Below are 13355 nucleotides of genomic sequence, written 5' to 3'. Positions count from 1 at the left end.
TTAAGTAGGCCAGGGGTGTCATTACACCAATTCTATTGCAAACGTTTCGTCTGTTGCAAAACATTTAGCAAAAGAAACCATTTACTCCAAACGCTGTTGAGCTCCGTTTAGTTTTTTAAACGGATGTCATAGTTCAGTCGTGTCTCTTAAAAAAATAAAAATAAGCAGCAGGAAGAAGTTGGAAGGAACCCTGCGGACTTCACTCCACTAGACCACGGAATAATCAACTTTTTAGATGTGCAGCTTGTGCCAAACACTTCGCAGACTATTCAAATTGGAATGGCAACCATTGAGCTGTAAAAGAACGATGGCAACGAGTGGAAACCATACAATGAAAATTAACTACAATTTCCGTTTAAGAACCCAACATTTTTTACGTCAAGTTTTGCAACTGACGAAACGTTTTGCATTAGAATCGGTGTAATGAATCATTAGCATTTTGCAATTAGCATTTTGTTTAATGTTCTATGACAATCCATGAAAAAGTTATTGGAACAAGATATTTAAAGCATTTTTTTTACGATTAGATGTATTTCTATCAAATCAACACTTTACTTTTCATGCAAATCAAAGGTTGTGAAAGTAGGCCTTTTTAGAATAATTAACATTTTGTTTAATGTCTCTAAAACAATCCATGAAAAGGTTATTGCAGATAAGAGAATTATATGCATTTTAAATAATTTCACGAATGTCTGTTGAATGTTGAATATAAAACAAATTTTACATCAGTGAAGAACTGCGGAAGAGCATCAGATTTTTAATCGTAGGTTCCAGGGTTCAAGTCCCTGTTCGGATTTGATTTTTCCCAATTTAACAATAGGTTATAGATTTTGTTATGGTACGTTGCATGAAAAATACGTAATTTAGCCTACAGTTGCCCACAGACAGCCAATGATGTGAATTCAAACTATGAATGAGAATGCACAGCACCGCATACATCTTTCGGTAAGGACTTTTTGAAGGCAGAGTTTCTAAATAGAAAGAGGTGCAACATCGCAAGACTTCCAGGAAAGCTTGCGAAGCAGACCAAGCCTGTGTTTGGGGTTAGAGAAGTCAATGGGAGAATTTATATATTCTTCCTTAGTTGTTCATTTTCTCGACATCTAAAGGCATTTATATATTTATATATACACAACCAAGATCTGTTGCCTATGCCTTATAGTCCTACTCATCACTTACAATTATTATTACAAATCTTTAACCCTCATCGAATATTCAATATATTCGATTACAATAATGAGATGTATCCACCAATCCAAAAAAAGGATAGGCGGGTGTTAGACAGCCCGCTGTGCCGCTTTGTGGACAACGACTCACCTAATTAGGGTTCGAATCCAGGTTGCATCACATCCGGCCGTGATTGGGAGTCGCATAGGGTGGCGCACAATTTGCCCAGCATTGTCCAGGTTTGGCCGTCATTGTAAATAAGAATTTGTTCTTAAAACTGACTTGCCTGGTAAAAAAAATTATGATAATAATATCTTGTCAGTACAGTATATCCATAAACTTTGCCAATACAATACATCAGTAATCCAGGGTTTATATACCTCACTGGTCAGTACAAACTTGAGGAAATTATGACATCATTGAATTTGTATTTTGCGCTACAATAGATTCACTCCATCCTATTCATTCCTATGGAGGACTGCTCCTTCTAGGGAGTGCCAATATGGCCGACCGGTGGCTTCAAAGCCTCTCAATGGCCAATACATAGCATCAGCAATCCAGGGTTTTTTATAATGTACGTCATTGGTGTGCACTGCTGAGGCCCGTCAGAGGCTTGATCACTTTGCCAATCAGGCCAATCAGAACGTTGAAACACTGCAGCATGAAGTTCACTAAGGATGGCAAGTTCAAAAATTCTGATTTGTGGGCTTCAAAACTGAAGAAAATGCGGACAAGTCACTGAAGCATTTCAATAAAAGATTTGTGGACACGTCCAGAGTAACGTTGAGACAGTTAGCCATCCAGACTTCTTTGTACTGGTTAGATGGATAGATAGTCAATCACAAATTCTATACCAACATTTAATTAATTGTGATTAGCTCGCCTGACAGATAACGCCATGGTCCTCTCCATATCTGCCTGGCGGATACATATGGATGGAGTGTAAGATGGCTCAAATGCACAGTGTTGAATTTTTTCTTGTCTTCCTTGACATTGATGTTCTGTTTAATCTTGTTTCTGTTTTATCTTGTGTGTGTATGTGTTAGCTGGAGGCTTTCCAGGAGTTTGTGTAAGTGCATCATAACCGCAGCCAGTTGCCTACCTGGGCCAATGACTCTCTGCCCCAATCAGCAGCACCCGAGAATGGCCAGGGGAGGAGTCAGGAGAAGAAGGACCTTGTAGTCATAGCAGATAATATTCTAATTTTTGGTGACTTTAATATTCACATGGAAAAGTCCACAGACCCACTCCAAAAGGCTTTCGGAGCCATCAACGACTCAGTGGGTTTTGTCCAACATGTCTCCGGACCTACTCACTGCCACAGTCATACTCTGGACATAGTTTTGTCCCATGGAATAAATGTTGTGGATCTTAATGTTTTTCCTCATAATCCTGGACTATCGGACCACCATTTTATTACGTTTGCAATCGCAACAAATAATCTACTCAGACCCCAACCAAGGATCATCAACAGTCGTGCTATAAATTCTCAGACAACCCAAGATTCCTTGATGCCCTTCCAGACTCCCTCTGCCTACCCAAGGACGTCAGAGGACAAAAATCAGTTAACCACCTGAGGAACTCAATTTAACCTTGCGCAATACCCTAGATGCAGTCGCACCCCTAAAAACTAAAAACATTTGTCATAAGAAACTAGCTCCCTGGTATACAGAAAATACTCGAGCTCTGAAGCAAGCTTCCAGAAAATTGGAATGGAAATGGCGCCACACCAAACTGGAAGTCTTCCGACTAGCTTGGAAAGACAGTACCGTGCAGTATCGAAGAGCCCTCACTGCTGCTTGATCATCCTATTTTTACAACTTAATTGAGGAAAATAAGAACAATCCAAAATGTATTTTTGATACTTTCGCAAAGCTAACTAAAAAGCAGTATTCCCCAAGAGAGGATGGCTTTCACTTCAGCAGTAATACATTCATGAACTTCTTTGAAGAAAAGATCATGATCATTAGAAAGCAAATTACGGACTCCTCTTTAAATCTGCGTATTCCTCCAAAGCTCAGTTGTCCTGAGTCTGCACAACTCTGCCAGGACCTAGGATCAAGGGAGACACTAAAGTGTTTTAGTACTATATCTCTTGACACAATGATGAAAATAACCATGGCCTCTAAACCTTCAAGCTGCATACTGGACCCTATTCCAACTAAACTACTGAAAGAGCTGCTTCCTGTGCTTGGCCCTCCTATGTTGAACATAATAAATGGCTCTCTATCCACCGGATGTGTACCAAACTCACTAAAAGTGGCAGTAATAAAGCCTCTCTTTAAAAAGCCAAACCTTGACCCAGAAAATATAAAAAACTATCGGCCTATATCGAATCTCCCATTCCTCTCAAATGTTTTAGAAAAAGCTGTTGCGCAGCAACTCACTGCCTCCCTGAAGACAAACAATGTATACAAAATGCTTCAGTCTGGTTTTAGACCCCATTATAGCACTGAAACTGCACTTGTGAAGATGGTAAATTACATTTTAATGGCGTCAGACCGAGGCTCTGCATCTGTCCTTGTGCTCCTAGACCTTAGTGCTGCTTTTGATGCCATCGATCACCTCATTATTTTGGAGAGATTGGAAACCCAAATTGGTCTACACGGACAAGTTCTGGCCTGGTTTAAATCTTATCTGTCGGAAAGATATCAGTTTGTCTCTGTGGATGGTTTGCCCTCTGACAAATCAACTGTACATTTCGGTGCTCCTCAAGGTTCCGTTTTAGGACCACTATTGTTTTCACTATATATTTTACCACTTGGGGATGTCATTCGAAAACATAATGTTAACTTTCACTGCTATGCGGATGACACACAGCTGTACATTTGTATGAAAAATGGTGAAGCCCCAAAATTTCCCTCGCTGGAAGCCTGTGTTTCAGACATAAGGAAGGGGATGGCTGGCGGACAAAACAGAGATGCTTGTTCTACGTCCCAAGAAACAAAGAGATCTTCTGTTGAATCTGGCAATTAATCTTGATGGTTGTACAGTCGTCTCAAATAAAACTGTGAAGGACCTCGGCGTTACTCTGGACCCTGAACTCTCTTTTGATGAACATATCAAGACTGTTTCAAGGACAGCTTTTTTCCATCTACATAACATTGCAAAAATCAGACATTTTCTGTCCAAAAATGATGCAGAAAAATGAATCCATGCTTTTGTTACTTCTAGGTTAGACTACTGCAATGCCCTACTTTCCGGCTACCCGGATAAAGCACTAAATTAACTTCAGTCAGTGCTAAATACGGCTGCTAGAATCCTGACTAGAACCAAAGAATTTGATCATATTACTCCAGTGCTAGCCTCCCTACACTGGCTTCCTGTTAAGGCGAGGGCTGATTTTAAGGTTTTACTGCTAACCTACAAAGCATTACATGGGCTTGCTCCTACCTATCTTTCTGATTTGGTCCTGCCGTACATACCTACACGTACGCTACGGTCACAAGACGCAGGCCTCCTAATTGTCCCTAGAATTTCTAAGCAAACAGCTGGAGGCAGGGCTTTCTCCTATAGAGCTCCATTTTTATGGAATGGTCTGCCTACCCATGTGAGAGACGCAGACTCGGTCTCAACCTTTAAGTCTTTATTGAAGACTCATCTCTTCAGTAGGTCCTATGATTGAGTGTAGTCTGGCCCAGGAGTATGAAGGTGAACGGAAAGGCACTGGAGCAACGACCCGCCCTTACTGTCTCTGCCTGGCCGGTTCCCCTCTCTCCACTGGGATTGTGGAGAGATGAGTTGGGGCTGAGTCACTGGCTTACTGGTGCTCTTCCATGCCGTCCCTAGGAGGGGTGCGTCACTTGAGTGGGTTGAGTCACTGACGTGGTCTTCCTGTCTGGGTTGGCACCCCCCTTGGGTTGTGCCGTGGCGGAGATCTTTGTGGGCTATACTCGGCCTAGTCTCAGGATGGTAAGTTGGTGGTTGGAGATATCCCTCTAGTGGTGTGGGGACTGTGCTTTGGTAAAGTGGGTGGGGTTATATCCTGCCTGTTTGGCCCTCTCCGGGGGTATCATCGGGTGAGGCCACAGTGTCTCCTGACCCCTCCTGTCTCAGTCTCCAGTATTTATGCTGCAGTAGTTTATGTGTCGGGGGGCTAGGGTCAGTCTGTTATATCTGGGGTATTTCTCCTGTCTTATCCAGTGTCCTGTGTGAATTTAAGTATGCTCTCTCTAATTCTTTCTTTCTCTCTCTCGGAGGACATGAGCCCTAAGACCATGCCTCAGGACTACCTGGCATGATGACTCCTTGCTGTCCCCAGTCCACCTGGCCGTGCTGCTGCTCCAGTTTCAACTGTTCTGCCTGCGGCTATGGAACCCTGACCTGTTCACCGGACGTGCTACCTGTCCCAGACCTGCTGTTTTCAACTCTCTAGAGACAGCAGGAGCGGTAGAGATACTCTCAATGATCGGCTATGAAAAGCCAACTGACATTTACTCCTGAGGTGCTGACCTGTTGCACCCTCGACAACTACTGTGATTATTATTATTTGACCATGCTGGTCATTTATGAACATTTGAACATCTTGGCCATGTTCTGTTATAATCTCCACCCGACACAGCCAGAAGAGGACTGGCCACCCCTCATAGCCTGGTTCCTCTCTAGGATTCTTCCTAGGCAGTTTTTCCTAGCCCCCGTGCTTCTACACCTGCATTGCTTGCTGTTTGGGGTTTTAGGCTCGGTTTCTGTACAGCACTTTGATATATCAGCTGATCTAAGAAGGGCTATATAAATACATTTGATTTGATTTGAAGAAGCGTTGGATGATTACTTCAAATTTGAGTCAGTCGAGAAGAAGAAGGATGAGGAGTAAGATGAGGAAGAAGACCAGGTTAGGTACACATGCCTACATAGACCCTTTGTTTGACAGATGCTGGTAAATGTGTGTGTGTAAACAGTGTGTTTTCATTGTCAGGTGCTAATAAAGAGGCTCTGAAGTCTGGCCTCTCTGATATGGAGTACCTGTGGCGTAGAGACGGGGTGCTGCTGAGGATGAAGATGATGAGGAAGATGAGCCTGCCCCTATGCAGCAGACAGACAGTGCCTATGAGAGTGGGGATAGAGACGGTATCCAGAGGGCCAGAGCACCAGTCCCTTCACTGGATAAAAGCCAGGGCAAGCCTGTCAAACAGCAGGAGGTAGGGCAAATGCCTAACCTTTAACACCTAGCATTTGACCTGCACCCCTGACCCACAAACCTTGGGACTGTAGATTTAAACTCAAATCCTACCTTCATTGAACTGATGGAGGATAGCAGTTAAAATGACATATGGTGTAGCATTCTGACAGTGAAATTAGGGTTGAGGGTTTTCATTGCCGTATTCCCTTTGGTAATGTGTGTGTGTGTCCCTATCTCTCTGTGCCCCATAGACTGAATCCACAGTGAAACTGCGAGAATGTCCCTTCAACGTCAAAGAGGTGAGTGTGTGTGGCTTGATGTGGAGTTCAGAGTTGGGGAAATGGTTTATTTATGCGTGACATCTTGGGTTGTTTATGTGTGATATAAACAGCAACAAGTGCAAGAGTTCGTGACTTCTCTGAAGCCTGCAGCCATTCGAATCATCAAGAATGCCACCGGCAACAAAACCAAGTATATGTACGTGGACCTGCGCTCAGAGGAGGAGGTGGAAAAGGCTCACAAGTGTGAGGGGCAGGTGGAGAAAGGGAACGAGAGGAGATTCACCAGGGAGCTGAAGGAAGATGAAGAGGAGGAAGATGTAGCAGAGTCAGGAAGACTTCACAAGGAACCTGCCCTAAACCTGCACAGAAGAGGAGCTCCAAGACTTCATCAAAAAGCATGGTATGTACATACACGCACAGATACTGTATCAAATCAAATCACATTTTATTTGTCATATGAGCCGAATACAACAGGTGTAGGTAGACCTTACAGTGAAAGGCTTATTTACAAGCCCTTAACAAACAATGCAGTTTTGAGAAAAATCTCTAAATAAATATAAAAATGTAAAGAGCAGCAGTAAAATAACAATAGCGAGGCTATATACAGGGGGTACCGGTACAGAGTCAATGTGTGGGGGCACCGGTTAGTCAAGGTAATTTATACATGTAGGTAGAGTTATTAAAGTGACTTATGCATAGATAATAACAGAGAGTAGCAGCAGCGTAAAAGAGTGTGGGGAGGGGGGATTTGGAGGGGGGGGACAACGCAAATAGTCTGGGTAACCATTTGATTAGATGTTCAGGAGTCTTATGGCTTGGGGGTAGAAGCTGTTTAGAAGCCTCTTGGACCTAGACTTGGCGTTCCGGTATGACTTGGCGTTCCGGTAGCAGAGAGAACAGTCTATGACTAGTGTGGCTGGTGTCTTTGACAATTTTTAGGGCCTTCCTCTGACACCGCCTGGTATAGAGTTCCTGGATGTACTGGGCCGCACACACTACCCTCTGTAGTGCCTTGCGGTCGAAGGCCGAGCAGTTGCCATACGAGGCAGTGATGCAACCAGTCAGGATGCTCTCGATGGTGCAGCTGAAGAACCTTTTGAGGATCTGAGGACCCATGCCAAATCTTTTCAGTCTCCTGAGGGGGAATAGGTTATGTCGTGCCCTCTTCACGACTGTCTTGATGTGATTGGACCATAGTTAGTTTGCTGGTGATGTGGACACCAAGGAATTTGAAGCTCTCAACCTGCTCCACTACAGCCCCGTCGATGAGAATGGGGGCGTGTTCGGCCCTCATTTTCCTGTAGTCCACAATCATCTCCTTAGTCTTGAACAGGTTGAGGTTGAAGTTGTTGTCCTGGCATCACACAGCCAGGTCTCTCACCTCCTCCCTATATGCTGTCTCGTCGTTGTTGGTGATCAGTCCTACCACTATTGTGTCATCTGCAAACTTAATGATGGTGTTGGAGTCGTGCCTGGCCATGCAGTCATGAGTGAACAGGGTGTACAGGAGGGGACTGAGCACGCACCCCTGAGGGGCCCCCGTGTTGAGGATCAGCGAGCCGGATGTGTTGTTACCTACCCTTACCATCTGGGGGTGGCCCGTCAGGAAGTCCAGGATCCAGTTGCAGAGGGAGGTGTTTAGTCCCAGGGTACTTAGCTTAGTGATGAGCTTTGAGGGCACTATGGTGTTGAACACTGAGCTGTAGTCAATGAATAGCATTCTCACATCGGTGTTCCCTTTGTCCAGTGCCGGGCCGCCTCTGCTAAATGGTTGCTGCCACAAATTATTTTCACCCCCAAAAAATGTATTAATTTATTTTTAAAATAATTTTTGAGATGGTAAAACGTTTTCAGTATAAACGTAAACGACTAAAACTGGATTTGAAGTGTGATAAAAATATAATGGAGCTATATATTTTTAAAATAAGATCATCTTTGAGAACTAACAATGACCAAAATAGAAACTAGACAGTCTGAAGAATCTAAAATTCCCAAAATGTAATAGCATGGGGCCTCCATTGATTTTGTTAGAAAATGTGCTTTATAACTGCACAATTTTCTCGCTGCCCATTGGCAAAATATGTAGAATTGCAGGAAATTTTCTTTAAAAGAAATGTTCACCGATATTGAATGTTAGAATGTTTTTGTGCATCTCTGAGGGATGTGCTATCGATTTCCTAGGTCATATCACATTTTCATGTGTATCTGAGTTATTGGCGTTCAAGCAGGCAGAAATCCGTCCGGTATGACGTAGCACTGTGATAAAGTCACTCTGATTACAACGGATGTTAATAGGAATACGACTTTTAGATCGAGAAAACGTCTATCATACATGTCAGATTTCAATACTGGCAGATGTCATAACTCGGGAGGATGTCTTCTCTTGAATGAGCCATTGATCATATTTTTGCGATATTCCTACCTCGAGAAATGTGTAATTTAACGAAGGGTCTAGAATTGTTTTCCTATTTGTCTGCCTCTTTAGTCCAGGGTGCATTGCATGGTGCTGTTGCTAGAGATATTCAACAAAGGAGATAAGAATCCCATGAATGAAGGAACGTATAACACCCCACTTAGCAGAATATCGACCAATCACGTTCACGTTGTCATGCTGCGTCACACGGTTGCTAAGGTAATAGTCACGCAATCCCTTCTCAATGTCAGTGTATATGTTGAGAAAAGTGCCTATTTCCCTCGAACGTACGTAATGTCACAATAGCAAGTTAATTATCTCACATCTCGGCATAGTACAGCATTTGGTGGATGCCAGGTGCAGAAAGGGGCTAGAGAGGCTTAGAAATATAGAATTAGTCATGATGTATTGTGTACAGATGCTGTAAAACAGATTGGTGGAACAACAGTGTGGAATGATGTAGCTTCCACGGCTGTTCCTGTAGTAAGTGGACCTAATGTCGTGGCTGGTGTTTCTGCTGGTCCTGGCATGGTTTGGAGGCCTGTTCGGAAATCTTGCGCTCATGAATGTGCGGTGTCAAAGGTCACTTTTATTGGTAAGGTTGTCAATACGTCTCTGGGTGTGGAAAGCAAAAATGCCAGGTTGAAGGTTATTGTGGAGACAGCAAAAGGGATATTTGGGGTAACAGATGTTACTGTTGAAATTGTTGTTGACTTGCTGAACAATCCTGAAGGTGGAGTGTTTCAGCATGATATAGATACAGTTTAATGGGGTGGGGAGTTGGGGATGGTGTGGTAGAAGTTAGTAGGGATTTATTTGTTTTTTATTTTCATGGTAGTACAGAATTGGGCAGATCATGATTGATTGTACATTCCAGCACAGTAGGTGGCGGCATGTACTTAAATGATTGATTGCGGACCGCCATGATATCATAGAAGAGTGTAACAGTGAGGATGTCCAGGAGACTCGCCAGTTCCTGTTAAACAACCACATTTGTCTGGACTCCTTCAGTCAGGTATGTTGCAAAATACTGTCTAGGATTTGCTAACAGTGCATTAAGAAGAGAACATTATTTAAAGTTCATAACATTATTTAACATTTTGATCACTTTGGATTCTGTTTATTTGTGTGTGTGTGTGTGTTTAGACGCAGGGGCCTCGTGGCACGTGTGTATTCCTGGTGAAGAACCTTCCAGCGGGAGTGAAGGTCGAGGACCTGGAGGTGCTGCTCTCATAGCATGGCACCCTGGGTAGAGTGCTGCTGCCGCCTGCGGGCCTAACTGCCATAATAGAATACCTTGAGCCCACTGAGGCAAGGTGTGTGTGTGTTCCATATAAATGTGGCCTCTAATGCGACAATAGGACTGAATATGCATACATTACATTTGTATTAGCAGAATGCTGTCTGAGGAAGACCATGGTCGCGTTCAGTTTTAGTGTATTGTAACATACTGTCTCTCTCCTTCTGCCTGCCTCACTTTCTAGTTCTTGCACGTTCCCCTATACTTAGAGTGGGCCCCGATAGGAGTGTTCTCAGCAGCCATGCCCAGTAAGATAGGTGAGGTTCTTGATGAAGAGTGTTGATCCCGGTGCTTCTTTATTTGTTATTATTATACCCCTTTTTCTCCCCAATTTCGTGGTATCCAATTGGTACTTACAGTCTTGTCTCATCGCTGCAACTCCCGTACGGACTCGGGAGAGGCGAAGGTCGAGAGCCGTGCGTCCGCTGAAACACAACCCAGCCAAGCCGCACTGCTTCAGACACTGAAGACACTGAAGGCAGCAGAGAAGGCCATAAGGCAGCTACAGGTACTGACCCTAGTACTGATCCTTGACACCTAACCTTTAACCCCTACACCTACAGATACAGACCTCACACTTATCTCTCTCACCCTGTCTATCTGTCAGTCTCTCCTCCCCCATCTCTCTTTCTCTTAGTACTGCAGTGTGGCTGACCACCAGTTGGAGTTGAAAGTCTGAGTGCCACCAAGAGAGTCACTTCATCATACTGACCATGGTTACACAAGCTAACAACAAACTAATAGTAATAATGCAGATTTTCTCCTTATAGATATGGGAGCATTGGAAGGGAGACGCTGTGAGTTGAGGTGCAACGTTTAATAAAACAACAAACATGAAAGGAGACAACATAACAGTGGCATTTACACATGAATACAGGAAGAAGAAAAAAACTGATTGAGGAAGGAACCCAAGGGAGAGACAGATATAGGGGAGGTAATCAGGAAGGTAATGGATTTCAGGTGAGTATCATGATGATCTGCAGGTGTGCATAATGATGGATCCCAGGACCGGTGGTTAGTATACAGGCGACGTTGAACACTGGAGGGGAGGAGTGGGAGTAGACGTGACAAGCATTTTCAAATTCTTTGTCGCCTTAGCTTGCTACATAACTTCTGAGTGATAGGAAGCACAAGTACCACCACCAATCAGCCTACACCATTGTGTTCACACCCGTCATTGCTATGACAACCAGCATAGCTATGTCAGAAAAATGACTGCTGTCTGAACACACATCCGATTTGGTCACTTGTAACTTATTATTCCAAAGCGGATTTGAAAAACAAAACTGATTTGAGCATTAAGGCCTGCAGTGTGAACAAGGCTTCAGTCACTCTCACACTGATGATGATGATGATGATGATATGTGTATCCCCTCCAGCACGTTTGGGGAACTGAAGACTGTTCGTCTGCCAAAGGCGGCGCCCGGTACCGGCACCTGGGTTCACAGCGGGTTTGGCTATGTAGACTTCCTCACAAAACAGGATGCCAAGGTGAGTGAGGGTGAATGACCATGGTGTGTGTTATTTCTTGTTTCCTCTCTAAAAAAAGCATTATTGTTGCTGTACAGTACTGTTGAGAGTTGTTATTTCTTGAATCCACTGTAGAAAGCATTCTCAGCGCTGTGCCATAGCTACTGTACCATCTGTACGGGCGTCGGCTGGTTCTACAGTGGGCCGATGCCGAAGACACTGTGGAGACGCTATGTAGGAAAACAGCTGAGCATTTCCACGGTAACACCCAGCGTACCAGCATACAGATACAGTAATACATTTCATATTGATGTTTGGAGAAACCTATTCCATGACCTCTCTCTCTCTCTCTCTCTCTCTCTCTCTCTCTCTCTGACGTCCCTAAGAAGAAGCAGAGGTGATGGAGGGGATTATGGAGACCGAGGGGGCAAAGGATGACTGACCCCTAAATCACACACCTTAACCACAACCCAGCCCTGATTGGTGCCTGTGGCCCCATGTGGGTAGGACTGACTACATAATCTGGACCTAGTGACAGGAGAAGGAGGAATCAGAAACGGCAGATTGGTGCCTGCCCTGATTGGTGCCTGTGGCCCCATGTGGGTAGGACTGACTACATAATCTGGACCTAGTGACAGGAGAAGGAGGAATCAGAAACGGCAGAACTCGGCAGAAGCCAATTCTTTTGTCAGTGATCCTGCGCAGAGCCTTGTCAATCCAATCCTCTCGAGCACACTGAGGGACTTTGACAGAGTGCTGTTGAGACAAGGAACTCCGGTGTGTGTGAGAGAGAAAGAGATTTCTCAGTAAAAGGGCCTTGACGATGACATCAAATAAATGTTTATTTGTCACATGCGCCAAATACAACCGGTGTAGACCTTACAGTGAAATGCTTACTTACAAGCCCTTAACCAACAATGCAGTTTTAAGAAAAAAAAGTGTTAAAGTATTTACTAAAATAAACTTTTGTAAAAAAAAAAAAAAGAATAATAATCAAACTAATAATTAAGGAGCAACAATAAAATAACAGTGAGGCTATATACAGGGTCTACTGGTACAGAGTCAATCTGCAGGGGCACCGGTTTGTCGAGATAATTGAGGTAATATGTACATGTAGGTGACTATGCATGGATAATAAACAGAGGGTAGCAGCAGCATAAAAATGGGTGGCGGGAACAATGCAAACAGTCCGGGTAGTCATTTGATTCGCTGTTCAGGAGTCTCATGGCTTGGTGGTAGAAGCTGTAAAGAAGCCTTTTGGTCCTAGACTTGGCGCTCTGGTACTGCTTGCCGTGCGGTATCAGAGAGAACAGTCTATAACTAGGGTGTCTTGAGTCTTTGGCAATTTTTGGGGCCTTCCTCTGACACAGCCTGGTATAGAGGTCCTGGACGGCAGGAAGCTTGGCCCCAGTGATGTACAGGACCGTATGCACTACCCTCCGTAGTGCCTTGCGGTCGGAGGCCGAGCAGCTGCCAGACCAGGACATGGGACTCTGATGATGATATGGTTATTTGTACTCAACAATTAAATGTTATCCATTTGATAAAGTGGCTTTGAGTGTTTGTTTTTTAATTAATTGCATTTTTATTTTATCAGAACTTATA

The 13355-nt window shown here is 43.9% G+C and overlaps 1 pseudogene; it reads left to right on the top strand.

The window, feature by feature from the left end:
* The first annotated feature begins 909 nt into the window (after positions 1-909).
* Positions 910-13303, top strand: LOC106584917 (probable RNA-binding protein 19; annotated as a pseudogene).
* The last annotated feature ends 52 nt before the right edge of the window (positions 13304-13355 follow it).

Source organism: Salmo salar, chromosome ssa24 (genome assembly GCF_905237065.1).
Source record: "Salmo salar chromosome ssa24, Ssal_v3.1, whole genome shotgun sequence".
Classification (NCBI taxonomy): Eukaryota; Metazoa; Chordata; class Actinopteri; order Salmoniformes; family Salmonidae; genus Salmo; species Salmo salar.
This window is presented reverse-complemented; position numbering and strand designations above follow the sequence as displayed.